The sequence below is a fragment of the Bos taurus genome, chromosome 3 (assembly GCF_002263795.3).
Source record: "Bos taurus isolate L1 Dominette 01449 registration number 42190680 breed Hereford chromosome 3, ARS-UCD2.0, whole genome shotgun sequence".
Lineage (NCBI taxonomy): Eukaryota > Metazoa > Chordata > Mammalia > Artiodactyla > Bovidae > Bos > Bos taurus.
Window position 1 is genome coordinate 33,596,257 of NC_037330.1, and position 16,824 is coordinate 33,613,080.

Consider the following 16,824-nt stretch of genomic DNA (forward strand, 5'->3'; position numbering starts at 1 on the left):
ATGAACATCTATTGATGTTCCCACTCTGTAAACAGATTGAATGAAGTACTGAGATAAAGGTGAAAGCAGATTTCGCTCCATTCAACAGGCCACAACTAGCTGATTTTGCCTTCCCACTTAGAACTAGCTCATGTCAAGGCTCTAGGCTAAGAAGCGGGCCATCCCTAATGGAGGAGAGAACACAGAGGCACTGCAGACATCCAGTCAGTGATTTGTTCTATAAACAAGCAGCAGTGGATTCAATCACTGGAATTTTGGTTTTTTTCCTGAAGAGATATGTATTGCATGTGGGAAGAGGGGTGTACACACGCTTGGTTGGTCAGAGGAACAGACCGTGGCAGAGAGGAAACAGTCTACCAAATCCATTCTCCCTCTTCCACTATGATGAACTTGAAGCTGAACATGGCTGCCCATCTGGGGATAGTATTTCCCACCTCCGTGCATTTAGAAAGGGCCATATGACTGCACGGGCTTCCCCGGTGGCTCAATTGGTAAAGAATCCACCTGCCAATGCAGGAGATACAAGAGATGTGGGTTTGATCCCTGGGTCAAGAAGGTCCTCTGGAGAAGGAAATGGCAACCCACTCCAGTATTCTTGCCTGGAAAATCCCATGGGCAGAGGAACCTAGTGGGCTACAGCCTGTGGGGTTGCAAAGAGTCGGGCATAACTGAGCACACACAAGCACACATGCACTCGTATGACTACATTCTCACCAGGGGAATGTGAGTGGAGCTGGTATTAGCCCCTCTGGCTATAATGGTTTTAAAATTCTTTGACTCTCAACTACCAAGTGACAGGTATCTATGACCGCTCTGCCTGAACCTGGGTGGTCTTCATCCCAGAAGAAAGTGGAAAGTCATGTGATTGTTGAGGCTACGGCATAGAAGACTGGGCAGCTTCTACCTTGTGGGAAGACTTGCTTTTAATGCCCCAAGTCTCAGTAAAAGAAGTCCAACTCCTGTGAGGACCCCAAGTTAGAGAGGCCACATGTAAGTGCCCTGGAACAGGCCCCACTGAGCCCAGTCTTCTAGCCAAGCACCAGGTGAGTGAAGACACCCCCAGACAATTCAACCCCTACCACTTGAGTCACCCCTAGCCATCTGAGTCTTCCCAGATGAGGCCCCAGACATTGTAGAGTACAGACACAAGCCACAGTCCAGGAATTCTGCCCCAACTCCCAGCGTTCCTCACAGACCCACAGAATCAATGAGAATAATGAAATAGTTGATGTTTTATAGCACTATTTCAGAGTGGTTTGTTATCCAGTAATAGATATCTGGAACCAAACCAAGACCAAGAAAACTCTTTCCCTTCCTGCTGACTCCAACCCAGATGTGGCAATGATCCAGCCCCCACAATGCAGGTGACAATTCCTAGGATGACAGAGCCACTGGAGGAAAGGACCCGGGTCCCGAAGGATCACATGGAGCACTGTTGCCAGCTGATAAGAAAAACTCACCTCGAGGGGTATATGTGAGAGAGGAACACTTGTCTTTAACCTTTAAGCCAGCAGTCCCCAAACTTTTTGGCACCAGACACCAGTTTCATGGAAGACAATTTTCCCACAGACCAGAGGGGATGAGGGGATGGTTTCAGGATGATTCGAGCATATCATATTTATTGTGTACTTTATTTCTTATCTAATGCCACACTGACCTGACAGGAGGTACCTCTCCGCAGCCCAGAGGTTGGGGATCCCTGCCTTAAGCCAAACAAACAATGCATGCTGTACACAGGAAACGAACACAACATTGTTCATCAACTACACTCCAACATGAAACAAACAATGCAAAGATACAGCAGTGAGCAAGGCACACCGTTTCTGGGGAAGAGGATGGAGGGGGGGGGGCGGGTCACAAGGACAGATCAAACCCCGCAAGAGAATACAGTTGTTTATTTAATGATAGTTGTAATCAGTTCTTTGCAGAGATATACAGGGAGCTGTGAAAACCATTCCAAGGGCTCTCGCCCAGTGTGGGTGGACAAGGAAGGTAGCCCTGAGGAAATGATGCTGCTTTGAGACCCAAAGGGTGAGTAGAAATTAAGTAGAAAGATGGAGAGGGAAGAGAGGAAGACTGCTAAGGCACCAAAAGTGGGTGGAACATGTACAAGGGCTCTGAGTCAGGAAGGAGATGGTGAGTTTGAGGAACTGGAAAAAATAAAAACCACCGTGGGCCTCATGGGTCATGCTGAGGATTTCAAATCTGACCTCTAAGAAATACGAATTCATGGGATAGTTCCAGCAGGAGAGTGACTTGATTGGATCAGCCTCTGGAAGCTGAGGGGAAGACACGGGGGCAGGGAGACCAGTGGGAGGTAGATGAAGACCCTGTCTATGGTGGGGGCTGTGGGGAGAAGTGATTGGGTCTGATGGATATTTGGGAGGTGGTTGGTAGGGCTTGGAGGGTAGGGGGAGATGGTTGCAAGAGAGATGAGTCAAGGATGAAACACCAATAAAATGATGTCTGGTCTATAAGTAAGTTATGATGTCATGGCCTAGACAGAGGCAACCTAGACAGGGCCAAGTCCACAGGTAGCTCAGATCAGGAGAGCGGGGATTGGACTTGGTGGTGGGTGCCTTTGAGCAAGCCATTTCCTCCATCTTTATAAACTGTCTATAACATGAAAACAACTTACTACACAGAACAGCTTTTTCGTAAGGACAATGGCTGCCTTCATTCACCCCAAAACACTTCGTGAGTGGTGCCTGCCATGTGCAGTAAACAAGATAAACACATAAAGTGCATGGTGTGCTAGTGACTGTGCCAAGGAGAGCAAGTAAAGTCGGGAAAGGAGACAGAGGAGGAGCGAAGTTTTAGATAAGATGTTTAAGCCATACACTCATGAACAGGGTGTCCAGGACCTGTGGAACCTGAGTGAGGCTTTCCTCTGGAAAATAAACATTAAAACATCTTATTTTTTCAAATTTCACAAAACACATGGCTCTATGAATAGACTTCTAGGGCTTGGAAGGGGTAGGTATGAGTAAGGGGGCCCAGAGCATAGGCATCAAGAGTTTTCTCAGTAATTCCACCTCTGCTCATGAGTAACAGAGCCGTAGGAGGGGTGGAGGGTGACTGTGGGTGTCACCAAAGAACCTGCTTTATGTGACTTACAGTAAGTCACTCAACTACTCTGACACCCAATTTCCTGAGCTGTAAATGTCCTTATAAGGTTTTAAAGAGTAAATAAAAGCATGTAAATCAAATTTCCAGCTCAGTGTAATATGTGGTAGCTAATTATTTTAATTTTTATTTTTATCTGACACAGGGAGAACCATGGTCTGGGCTGTGGGAAGTAAGCAAAATGAAAGAAGGATTATGAGCCCCACACTGCCTGTGAAGGCTGGGGTCAGTGGCTGCAGGAGGTTCACACTCTGTGCGTGGTTTTGACCTGTGGAACTGGTATGTGGCAATGGCCCTCGTGTGCTGCCTATTGGAGAACAGCCTTAGGGAGACCACACGTCGAATGAAGTCCTAGCTGCCCCTAGGGACTTGAATGCATGAACAAGATGAACAGAAAGAGGGGAGGCTGAGCACACGGCTAACATTGCACAATAGTCATCCTCTGCACAACAATTACAACTGTCTCCCGAGCCTTCGCTCTCCTGTGAACAAGGGCAACTCTTAAGGGAAAACTGATTGCATGGCTGCAGGAGAGGAGGCAACAGTCGCAAACAATAGAATCATTGCAGTGGGTGTTGGACAAGTAGGTATGGCATGTGCCAGCAGCATTCTGGGAAAGTCCCTGGCTGATGAACTTGCCCTTGTGAATGCTTGGAAATGCATCTGCAGCATGGGAACATCTTTCTTCAGACACTTAAAATTGCGGCAGAGAACAGATCACCCTGTGACTATGGGGATAACCGCAGGAGTCCACCAGCGAGAGAGAGAGAGAGAATCATCTCAGTCCGGTGCGGAGGAATGTTTTCTTCAAATTCATTATTCCTGCAATCATCAAGTACAGTCCCAATTGCATCATAAGTGAGGCTTCCAACCCAGTGGATATCCTCATATATATTACCTGGAAACTAAGTGGATGACTCAAGCACCATGTGATTGAAAGTGGGTGTCAAAGGTTTCACTATTTTATGGCTGAAAACTTGGCATTCATTCCAGCAGCTGTCATGGATCATGGATGGATTTGGGGAGAACACGGTGACTCAAGTGTAGCTGTTTGGAGTAGAATATATGTGGCCAGCATTTCTGTTTGGGAACTGAGCCCAGAAATGGGAAAGAACAATAACAGTGAAAATTGGAAGGAAGAATGTAAGGTGGTCAGAGAAGGCAACGGCACCTCACTCCAGTACTCTTGCCTGGAGAGTTCCATGGACGGAGGAGCCTGGTAGGCTGTAGTCCATGGGGTCGCTAAGAGTCAGACACGACTGAGCAACTTCACTTTCACTTTTCCTTTCATGCATTGGAGAAGGAAATGGCAACCCACCCCAGTGTTCTTTCCTGGAGAATCCCAGGGATGGGGGAGCCTGGTGGGCTGCCGTCTATGGGGTCGCACAGAGTCAGACACGACTGAAGCAACTTAGCAGCAGCAGTAGCATGTAAGGTGGTAGTGGAAAGTGCCTGTGAAATCACCAAGCTAAAAGGGTAACCAACTGGTCTGTTGGATGACATGTGACTGATCTCATTGAATCCATGATGAAAAATCTATCCAGGATTCATCTGGTGTCACAATGGTGAAGGAGATGCGTGGCATTTAGAATTAAGTCTTCCTCAATCATCCGTGTGTCCTTAATGCTCAGGGGTTAACCAGTGTAATCAACCAAAAGCTGAAGGCTGATAAGGTTGCTCAACTCAAGAAAAGTGCAGATACACTGAGGGACATCCAGAAGGACCTGCAAGGCCTGTGGCTTCTGGGTTCTAAGCTGTAGACATTTTAAAACTCCTATGTGAGGGAATTCCCTGGTGGCTCCATGCTTCAGACTCTGAGCTTCCACTGCAGAGATCACGAATTCGATTCTGGGTCAGGGAAATAAGATCCTGCATACTGCGTGGAGTGGCCAAAACATAAAAATGAAAATAGAAACAAAAACACTCCAATGTGATTATCCATGAGCCTTTGGTTTTCATCCATGTATATGGATCACAGTTTTCTTTTTCTCTTCCTAGATGTGTGAATTTGGGCTCAAAGAATCAAAGGCCATGCTTGTGGTTTAATGTTTGCAATAGGAGCCCTTGCTCTAGGAGTATTAATTATCAAAATAAAAAATAAAAAGCAAGATGGAAGGAGAGAAAGAAAGGATGGAGGCTGGGAGCTTGGGCAGGTCTGGATTACAATCCTACCTCTGCCTCTGACAACCTGTGACCATGGCTGGTGGCTTCATATGCTCGAGCTGCCACTTCCTCAGCTGTCACACGGCAGGACAGTCCTGACAATGCTGGGCAGAAGGGTTGTGATGACATAAAGTGCAGACATGCACAGAGCGAGGGGTCACTGTTCCTGCTCCCTCCTCTTCCCAGTCAAATACACACTCTGGGACCTGCACCAGGAGGAGGCACGTCTATGACTACAGCCTTGGGCACCTGGTGACTGAAAGTTCTCCAAGGCCCTGGGTGCATGGCTGTCACAGCATATGCTCTCAGCCATGTCACAAAGCAAGCCTGGCTCATGGTGGGTGTCGGTGACGTTCGATGACCTAAAACAACGAAACCCATAATCAGAGGGTGCACTGACTTGGCTGCTGTGGGTTTGTTTGCCCACGCAGGAGGCACAATCATCTCGCTTGGAGTTGCATCGGCCGTTAGCCCTCAAGTTCTGTTGCTAAGAGATTATGAACCAAATGATGTTTCCAAAAAATAACCACTACAGGATGTTTCAGGATAGAACCATAATAACAGCCTAAACAGAATGGGTATGTTGTTATTGATAAATCCTTATGAAGAGCCAAGGAATGGGGTGACTGGGGGGTAGCCTGGCCAAACACATCCTATGGAAATTACTGGTTTGCCAAGGTCTTGAGTATAACAAAATAGACTCAGGGATAAAACTGTAAGGGACATAATATAATGCCCTCATGATTCTGAAATCAAGCAAGCAAGATGTATTTGTTGGGAACTTATTATTTGCCTGTTTTGTGTGTGTTTACAACAATGTCAGCCACATTAAGTTACAGGCTGCTGCTAAGTCGCTTCAGTCGTGTCCGACTCTGTGCGACCCCATAGACGGCAGCCCACCAGGCTCCCCTGTCCCTGGGATTCTCCAGGCAAGAACACTGGAGTGGGTTGCCATTTCCTTCTCCAGTGCATGAAAGTGAAAAGTGAAAGTGAAGTCGCTCAGTCGTGTCCGACTCTTCGCTACCCCATGGACTTCAGCCCACCAGGCTCCTCCGCCCATGGGATTTTCCAGGCAAGAGTACTGGAGTGGGGTGCCATTGCCTTCTCTAAGTTACAGGCGGTGGTGACTAAGTCTGGCAAAGCTGTAACCACCCCTGGTTGGCACAGTGCCCATGGGCCACAACTGATTAAGTGATTTAACAGCCGTTTGCTGCCACCTCCACTATTGCTGTGTTGCTGGGGCAACAGGAACCAGTCTACTAACAGAAGCCCACGTTAGAGCAAGACAAGAGATTCCATCCACAGGGTAGTCAGCAAACAGGGCACTTGTAAGGGACTGATGATTGTCACTGGTGCCTAGACCAGTGCTACCCATGGGATTTTCCTGGGAAGATGCAGCCATTCCACTGCAGGTCCTCACCTCTAGGAGATCTCTGTGAGGCAGGTGGATGAGTGCAAAACAGGTGTTATCTGTTAAGAAAGTAACTCCTGATCTCTGCCCGCCTCTCTCCTGACCAAGGAGCTGAGCAGTGTGATGCCAGCCCCGCCCACTTCCCCCCTCTTTCATCCCCGCCCTCACCGCCACCCGCTGGACCCCAAAGGAGCCCCTGTGCTTGCTGTCTGGCTGGTTACTCTGGCTGCAATGGCCTAATGGTCTACATTTCATCTCACTGGGCAGATAAATGGAGGGCAAATTGTTGTGTTCTTCTTTCTCACTTTACAGGTGTGACAGCCAGGGTCACAGAGGGACAGAATAAAGTGTCAAAGCACAGAGCTAGTAAGTCAAGGGCAGACCCATGTCATCTAGCCCCAAATCCCAGGATCCTCACTGCTTGCCAGACCCCAAGACCCGTGATGCTTTGCGCAGGAAACCGCCGAGTGTTGCAACGCACCCAGAAAGGGGTCAGTGTTTCCACGGGTCAACCCTGGTGACCCTCTGTCACTATGTGGCACCCAGGGGAAGGGGCAGAGCCGCCAGCACTCTGACTTCCTCTTTCCCCCAAGGGACAGAAGAAGGGGGTCACAAACCAAGCAAATCATTAACATCCCAGCCTCAGAAGCTTATCCTGCCACTCGGTACCTGGGTAACCCCAGGCAAGTTAATCTTTTGCAAAGCTGTTTGCTTTCTTAAAATTAGGAGCTCAGGACATATCTACTTCGTATGGAATTTATGAGGAATGCATGAGATTAAACAGGTAAAGATGGTTAGCAGTATGTATGGGAAACAATAAATGCTAACAGCAGCAGCATCTGGGGCTGTAACAATACCCTCACTTTCACTGCCACCATCATCCACTTCTGCTCAGGACTTGGGGTGCAAGTGGGTAGGAGGATGGCACCAATTAGAGTCCCATTACAGTCCCCAGTAGTGACCGGCCTGTGCTATGAAGGCCTCCGCTGACAAAGGGAGACATTTCTCAGGGTTCCTGGCAATAGATGCTTCGTTTTTCACAAGCTAGACTCAAGGAACAGAGAAGTAGCTTTGCGGGTTTCCATGGCTGTCTAAACACATGTGCTTCCAATTGGCTCTCGGGCTGGAATTCCCCGGTGCCCGGCCCAGGCCAGCTCTCTCCGCTGCCCAGTGCCCCCCACCCTGAATCGTGCTGGGCATCTTCCCACGACCAGACCTAGGGGCCTCAATCGCAGATTGCATCGTACCCATCATTTCTTAATTCCATCCCTTGGAATGGGAAGAGCTGGGGTAACCCCCCGACACACACACAAGTCTTTCTGAAGGTTTTTACTCTGAGAGTCTTAAAACTCCAGCCCAGAGAAGGGCATCTGAAGGCGGGCTGGGTGGAGGGTGGAGATGCAGGCTGAAGTGGTGGGATCATGAATTCACCAGCCCTGCCACTTGGCACCCACCCCCAACACAGCGGCTCCAGTTATCCTGTGGGGTCAGGATGCTGTTTCTGCTGAGTCATCCTTTCTTGCCCAGAGGGATCCTGGCCCAAAGCCACATTCCTGGTGGGGTCTGAGTGCCACAGAATACAGAAACTTCCTTTCTCACCAGCCCCTTGGCTCTCCAGCCCCGCACACAGGCTGGTCTCTCAGCAGCCTCTGCCGGCAACAAACACCCTCCACCAAGTCTGTGTGTGTCCCCCCAGGGCTCCGGCCCACCCTGGACCCTGAGCTCTAGGAGCAAAGAACATCCCACAGGGAGGAAGGCAGCAAGTGTGCCAGTGCAGGAGGGAAGGGAGGAGAGGCAGGGCCCAAGGGGAGGAGCCCAGAGGGGGACTGAGGAGCTACTTAAGCTAAAATTCCTGCCTGTCCACTTGGTGGGCCCTCATGTCAATGCGGGTCCAGCAGCCACTTTAAGAAGGACAGGCCTGGGCAGGAACCCCATTTCAAGCCAAGAAGCAATGAGACAGTCTAGGCTTCAGCCCTGGGCCCATACTGCCCCCCACCCAGCAAGTCCAGCATCCCCCGATCGTGCAGAACTTCAGGGTCCCCAGATAAGCACCTTCTGCGGAGCCCAGGTTTCAGGAACATCTTTGAGTACCCACTGTGTGCTAGACTCCATACCAAGCACTGGCCCTACTAGAGAGGACAAGATAGATGCGGCCAAATCCATGATGTCTCTCCCATCTTTTCCAGGCCCACTGCCCTCACCTCCACTCATGCTCTCATTGCAGACTGCTTGGGTTACAATCTGGGTTCCCCACTTTCAGCTGTGCGATCTTGAGCAAGTTACTTTACTTCTCCGAGCCTCCATTGCCTCACCTGTAAAATGGAGGCAAGCTAGTACCTACTTTATAGGGATATTACAAGAGATAAGGGAGAAGGCAATGGCAACCCACTCCAGTACTCTTGCTTGGAAAATCCCATGGACAGAGGAGGCTGGTAGGAGTCGGACACAACTGAGCGACTTCACTTTCACTTTTCACTTGCATGCATTGGAGAAGGAGATGGCAACCCACTCCAGTGTTCTTGCCTGGAGAATCCCAGGGACAGGGGAGCTTGGTGGGCTGCTGTCTATGGGGTCGCACAGAGTCGGACACGACTGAAGCGACTTAGCAGCAGCAGCAGCAGCAACAAGAGATAAATGAGTTTGCTGCTGTTGCTGCTGCTGCTGCTGCTGCTAAGTCGCTTCAGTCGTGTCCGACTCTGTGCGACCCCATAGACAGCAGCCCACCAAGCTCCCCTGTCGCTGGGATTCTCCAGGCAAGAACACTGGAGTGGGTTTAAATGAGTTTACATATGTAAAATATTTAAGACAGGGCCTGGCACGAAGAGCTCAGTGTGTGTATGTGTGCGTGTGCGCGCGCGTGTGAGTGTGTCTGCGTTCCTGACCTTGAGTGTTTGCTCAGGCTGTCCACTATCTGGAATGCTTCCTCCCTTTTCTGTGGAAACTTGGGGATTCAGACTTGGCAGAGTTTCCATAAGGGAGAACCATTAGATCCTGAGATCAGGCCACAGCCAGGTGAGAGAGCCCTTAAAACTTGCGGAGCATTTTCCTGTTCAACAAGGGTTTTACACCCTGTGAAGCAGATGAGGGAAGGGGGCTCAGGGATGTTGACACCTGCCCGAGGTCACAGCCCTCGTCAGCACTGGAGCTGAGGGTGGAGGCTGGGACTCCTGACTGCATGTAGTACAGTCCTTGCCCCAGCCTCACAATGTTGGTCCCCAGGAAGCTTCAGACACCCTGAGGCCAGGGCCAGGATAGCAAAGCTCCCCCAAGGCTCAGCATGCAGAGGACAGGACCTTCTTGGCCCTTCAGGGACTCTGGGGTCAGTGGGCTTTGTCTCTCAGAGCCAGACAGGGCCACAGAGAGCCGCAGGACAGGGGGCACTTGCTGGCAGAGCCCTGAAGAGGGCCCCGCAGGAAGGGCTCAGCCCAGGAAACTCTGAGCCATGCTGGCAGACCACAGGGCCCCCAGGCTTCCTGCTCCCTCCTCACAGGCTGCCCTGTCAACGTCAACGGGTTTGTGAAACCCTGCCGGGCAGGCAGTGGGAACTCAAGGGCCCCCAGGGTTCACGGGCTGTGGTCACCCTGTTCCTTCTCGGCCCAGGAGAAGGTGGCTTTCTAAAGATGGCCCTCCTCACTGAAATGGGATCCAGCTGCTACAGGAGACAGGCACCTGAGAGCGGCCCCTTCTCGTTAGGCCCCGAGGCCTCCAGATGCCAGCGTTCTTCCCTGCAGGCCCAGATCTCCCGGGCCTCCACAGATGCACGGAACCCTTAGACGCAGATGCAGGGGGATCTGTGATTGAAAGACTTTGGAGTGAGAGATAATGTGGATTATGAACCAGCTCATAGCTTTGCTAGCTGTGTCATTTTGAGCAAGTTGATTAACCTCTCTGTGCCTCTGTTTCCTCTTGTGTAAAATGGCAATAAAAAAAAAGCAGCTATCTTGTTTTGAGAATTAACTAGAATAATGTATATGGAAGGTTTGGCACAGTATCTGGCACACTGTAAGCTTTTGGACCACAGAAGCTGCTACGTTAGTAACCGCTATGTGTGGCAACAGAATGCAAATACTATTGCATTTCTTTGATTTTTGAATTTTACTTAAAACCATCTAGACCCAACCTGCTATACTTGAAGGAAGTCTGTGCCTTCCTCTGGAAGCTTCCTCTCCCTTTGCGTTGTCCAAGAACCCCAAGTCTTACGTGCTCCAAAGGGAGAGGTGGAAGGTCCAACTCCCCAAAGTGGGCCAGGAGCACTGGGATCCTGACCAGTCCGGTGCCTGGTGACACTATCCCCCCATGGCAGAAGGAAAAGCCCGTCCTATACTCTCAGGCCACATGGATCTCCCAGGGGTGCGACTCCACATATGGGCCCAGGTACCGCCAGCCCTGCCTGCTGAGGTGCTCCCCACACTCATGCTGCTCATGCTTACACGTGGTCATTCAGTGCTGCATCTGCAGGACTTCTGGGTCCACTCCCTGCAGACGGGAGTTCAGTCCCTTTTCCTTCCCCAGGATCCCTGCTGGGGTTGGGGCTACTTCTCCTCTTCCTACCCTAAAACACAAACAATCTCACTACTCTTCTGTGTTTGAGCATCCCCGAAAGCCGCACACCTCGGCCACCTTCCACGGTTAGCCTCAGTGCCGATTCACCTGCCCACAGACCACCAACTTGGTAACTTTCACATGGAACAGAAAAAAATTGGTCTCTGTGGGGCATCCTGCCAGATCAATGTTTTTTTCAGTAACTGGCAGCAGGGAGAAGCCAATCTTGAGGCCAGGGCAGCAGGGGAGCCTTTTCTCTTCACACCCTGGAAGCCACAGATGTGAGCTCCTGGAACCAGGGATGCAAGAGAGTTGCATTACAGTATCCCTAGCAGCTGGCTCCAGCTCCTGAGCTCTTGCCAACATGTCCATATGGTTCAGTGAATGCTTGTTGACTGACAGACTGACCAACGGAGAGCAAAAAGACCTATCTGAAGGAGGGGGTCAGGCAGAGGTGCTGGCTTGGACAAAAGAGGGCTAAATGGACCAGGGACACCAGGGTAACGGGAGAGCATGTGGGTCTGTGGGGGGGGGGTGGGCTCCTTGTGGGGGTCAAGGAAAGAGGGTGCACTTCTAGGGCTGCCTAAGGGCGCGGGGCAGTCAGGGTGGCACCGGGTTTGCTGAGGGACCTAGGAGGCACCTCTGGAGATTCCAGACTCCTCCAGGTACACAACAGGAGCTGGGGAACGCAATAGTAGGACCTGGGGAGGCAGCAGCCTCAGAAGCTAGGTGAGCAGGACCTGCTCCTGGGCAGCGGGATTCAGGGGCAACCATCAAATTGTAATTCCTCTCTCAGAAGGGACGGCTGGGCATGGTTCAAACTGTGATTCGGGCACACTGCCCTTGACAATGTCCAGAGCTCAGGTTGCTCAAGAGAGGGGCTCCCACGGCCCAGAGGTGGCTCCAGCATTCTCTGAGTCCATTTCAGTGCCCTGTGCTAAGATCCTCAGGGACCTCTGGGCCTTGAGCAGCTTGGACCTGAGCTGGACTCCCTCGGGAGCAGCAGACACAAGGAATGTCTGAGGGGGACAGGAAGAGCCAGGGCCCACTGGCCCACTGGAGTCATCGCCTTTAGAACCCAGTACCTGGGCTTCCCTTGTGGCTCAGCTGGTAAAGAATCTGCCTGCAATTCGGGGGACATGGGTTCGATCCCTGGGTTGGGAAGATCCCCTGGAGAAGGGAAAGGCTACCCACTACAGAATTCTGGCCTAGAGAACTCCATGGACTGTGGGGAGCGAGCTCCGCCCGTGGCAAAGGTCATGAGGAAGGAGGCTTGACATACGCAAAGGCGGGATCAAGCCTCAGGAGTCTCCCTGGAAATTCTCGAGCATATACCCCCAAAACCAGAGTCTGCCTACTTTCTGCTTTGTGCTTTCACCTACACCTCTGACTTTACGGGGGGCTGTCCCCCACTACCTCTCTGAAAAAAGAGTTAGCTTACAGCTCCAGTTAATAATTCCTGGGTGTGACAGTGTTTAACCTACAAACTCCTTTGGAAGTCCTCTAGCCTGCCTGAATAGGTTTTTCTGGCCACATGTGATTGTTCAGAGCCTCCCAACTGTGAGAGGCAGGAGATGTTCTAAACTGTCTAAACACAGATTCTTTTGAGTAGTTAAAAGATTGATTAGAAATTGTATTGGTGAAGGGATTTTCACTTGTTGGGCCAATGTTTGCTGCTAAGTTTCCATATTCCTTACCTGCTGTGTCCCTGGCAGTGTATTGATTAATATAATTGGTGTAAGTAGTAGCTTTAATGTTTGTAACCTGGGACCCTTGAGTTAATTCTTTTTCTTGTTATAGCCCACCACACCTTTGCTCTGTAGGAATGCAACTTTATCTAATGCTTTTGGAGGGTGGCTCCTGACCAATCACCTTTAGAGAAAAATAAGTTTTCTGAAGAAAAGGTCTTAAAATGTTAACAGGCCTCCAGGCCAGAAGATGATGCAAATCACCTAAGCTTTTGCATATGATAAGTTTGCAGGAAGAAAGCCTGGTTTGCTGCAAGACTCTACCCCTTCCCCCATTATCCTCTATGCATAACTTAAGGTATAAAAACTACTTTGGAAAATAAAGTGCGGGCCTTGTTCACCGAAACTTGGTCTCACCATGTCGTTCTTTCTCTTACCTTCTGGCTGAATTATTCAGCCTCTTTTCTACACTAAATTTCCTCACTGAGCTATCCTCATTCTATTACTCTTTATATCCTTAATTAACATTTAATTAAGCAATTGTCTCCTGATCTTCGCCTACGCCGTCTCTCCTTCGAATACCCTGGATCAGCTGGGGCTGGTCCCCGGCAATGGACTATACAGTCCTTGGGGTCACAGAGTCAGACACGACTGACTGACTTTCACTTCACTTCACCTGGGTCCAAACCCCAGTTCTGCCACTTACCAGCTATGTGACAAGTACCCTCTGTGAGCCTGTCACGTGCCTCATGGAGCTGCTTGTGAGGATTTAGTGAGGATGTAAAGCATTTAGCACAGGGCGTAGCCCAAGGCACAAAGAATAATGGAGCCCCCACTTGGCATGACCCTGAGACAGGTGTGCCGAGGAAGCGGGTAAGGGTGATAGGGACCTCTCCCAGGCTCGTGCCTTTCTAAGAACCTTCTTGGCATCTCTTCCTCCTCCAGCCAGGGCTCCAGGCCCAATTAGAGGAGGCTGGGCCTTGGCCCAGGAGCACAGGAGGTTTCTCACCGTGGCAGAGAAATTGCTGGGTTGGGGGTGTGGGCAGCCACAGTGACCGTCTCCAGGCAGGACGGATGCGGCTTTGCTGACAGAGAGTCTGCGGCCAGGACATGCCAGCGGTGCAGGTCTGAGGTCAGCAGTGGGGAGCCAGCTTCGCCGCTCCCGCCAGGGCCCCACCGGGGCAAGGCGTCTGCTTTCAATCAGCTGCCCCTTGGCTCAGGGAGGGGGGTAGGGGCCTGAGACCTCTTCCTCAAGCCCAATTTCTCATCACTTGGAGTGGAGATACTCCGGGCAAAGAAGGCAGGGAGAAGCTCCAGGGACCCAGGACAAGGAGACAGGGGTTGGAGATAAGGTTAATTGTTGTTAGGTCACTTAAACGCCTTCACCTGATACCTCGCAAGGCCATGCCTAATCAGTTGTCAGTCCACGTCCGCCTCCCCCCATGTCCCGTCACAAGCCTCTGGCTTACTCCCTGCTCCAGGACTTTGCTCTCATGCCCTGTACCCAGAGGCCCTTACCTGCCCTGTACAAGGCTGACCACTCCCTTCCCTCAGTTTAAATCTTATTTCCTCGGGAAAATGTCCCTGATCCCACGTTTGATCCTGTTAAATAATCTCGTAAGGCACAATTCATCTGGTACTTAAGTATTTGTCTGTGCTGCTATTTCATGCCTGTCTCCCCTCTAGATGCTAAGCCCCATGCAGATAAGAATTGTCTTCTTTGGGACTGTATCCCTAAAATCTAATGCATGGCCTGGCATAGGTTATGTGCTTAATAAATACCTGGAGAATGAATGAATGAATCATGCCATGAAATTTTTCTAGCAGTTTCCTTTTGTAACCTTCAATTTTTTGATCTCTACTAAGTCCCTGCAGGATAATCAGTGCTTATGCCTATTTTGCAGACCCAAAGTCAAGGTCACAGGTGAATTCCTGGCCCCTGGCTCCTAATCCAGTGCTTATCCTTTGTCTAGAAGGAGACAGTGGAGGCATGAGCCATGGACTCAGAGATCAGAGAGAGGGCTGGGCGAGGGCCTGAGGAGGGTGGGGATACTGCCAGACCCCTCCAGCAGTCAGGCCTGCCCACAAATAATACATAAGTCAGCTTGAAGTGCTCCCCGTTTCCAGAGAAAGTCCAACAGAAGCCAATGGGGATATGCCTTGGCAGCCCCCCAGCTCTCACACCACATCCCTGAAATAGCCTCCACCACCACCTCAGGCTGGTCCTTAGCCGACCCCCAAGACTGAGGGGCATGCCTCAACCCCATGAAGGAAGTGGTCTTGGCAGTCAATCCCCCTGGTCAAAAAAAAACAAAAAACAAAAAAAAGCAGCTATGCCATATCGGGCTGGTTATTCACTTCTCAGAGCCTCAGTCTCCTCACCTGTAAAATGGTACAATAACAAGGCTTAACGGGTTGTGGTGAGATTCCATGAGCTCATGAAGGTCAAGTGCCTTGCCCTGAGAATTGGGTCTCTGCTGTCGCATAGCCCTCATTGGCTTCTGGGGACCATCTTAAAGGCATTAAGTGGTTTTTCTGTGGGTGGTGGCCAGGCCTTACTCTCCTCTCCTGGGAGTGACTGGAGGACAGACGCCAGGTCCCATGTGGACATTGCTAGACTAGCACAGGCCCAGGCTGGCTGCTCAGCCAGCTGCATGGATATGAGAGTTTCTGCTTGGGTCCAGAGGAGAAGTTCTGCTATTGTCCTGCTGATGAGAGGGCCGGGGACTGGGAGGAGGCTCCTCTCCCTCTGGGATCTAGCGGCTGGAGGATGCGTGTGGAGGGCAGAGCTATAGCACAACAGGAGCTTTCAGAGAACCTGCAGTTTCCAAAAGAGGCCGCAGTAAACTCCAGAAGGGAAGTGGGGATTACCCACTGGAGAGGGGGCACAATCCAGAAAAGAGGTTGCGATGGAGGTGGTTTTGGCCTGGGACCCAAAGTATAAACCCCGGGGCCCCCAAAGACAGGAGAGGATGCCTGGGAGGGAACAGGAGACACCCTAGACCTCAGCCAGCTGGTGGAGAAATCCAGCTAAAGGAGGCAGAGGAACCCAAAAAGCAAAGACATCAGCGTGCAAGCTTGAATGCTGGAGCCCCTGCCCAGGGGAGTGCCCGTAATATTACGGGCACTGCAATCCCATGAACTGTACAGCCCATGGAATTCTCCAGGCCAGAATACTGGAGTATGTAGTCTTTCCCTTCTCCAGGGGATCTTCCCAACCCAGGGATCGAACCCAGGTCCCTTGTATTGCAGGCAGATTCTTTACCAGCTGAGCCACAAGGGAAGCCTGTATATATATATATATATGCTGCTAAGTCACTTCAGTCGTGTCCGACTCTGTGCAACCCCATAGACGGCAGCCCACTAGGCTCCTCTGTCCCTGGGATTCTCCAGGCAAGAATACTGGAGTGGGTTGCCATTTCCTTCTCCAACACATGAAAGTGAAAAGTGAAAATGAAGTCTCTCAGTCGTCCCCGACTCTTAGCGACACCAAGGACTGCAGCCTACCAGGCTCCTCCGTCCATGGGATTTTCCAGGCAAGAGTACTGGAGTGGGGTGCCATTGCCTTCTCCATACACACACACACACACACACACACACACATACTGGGCACGTGTTCCAGGCAGGCACTGTTCTGGGCAGTGCTGCTAAGGGGACACCCATAAATATATATATTTAACAAAGATGGAGTTCCACCTCTGGGTATCCCCTTAGCAGCACTGCCCAGAACAGTGTCTGCCTGGAACACGTGCCCAATCAACATTCAGTAAATGAATGAATAAAGAGGAAGATTTTTTTCTCTCAGCTTCTCAGTTGATCTCTTGGCCTCCCTGCAGCCTGCCCTCCTTATAGCAGTTCCAAGATGCCCCCACGGGGAGCAGACCCTGGCCCCTC

At 50.8% G+C, this 16,824-nt stretch overlaps 1 pseudogene; it reads left to right on the forward strand.

Moving 5' to 3' along the window:
* The first annotated feature begins 1,848 nt into the window (after positions 1-1,848).
* Positions 1,849-5,615, forward strand: LOC100848993 (L-lactate dehydrogenase B chain-like; annotated as a pseudogene).
* The last annotated feature ends 11,209 nt before the right edge of the window (positions 5,616-16,824 follow it).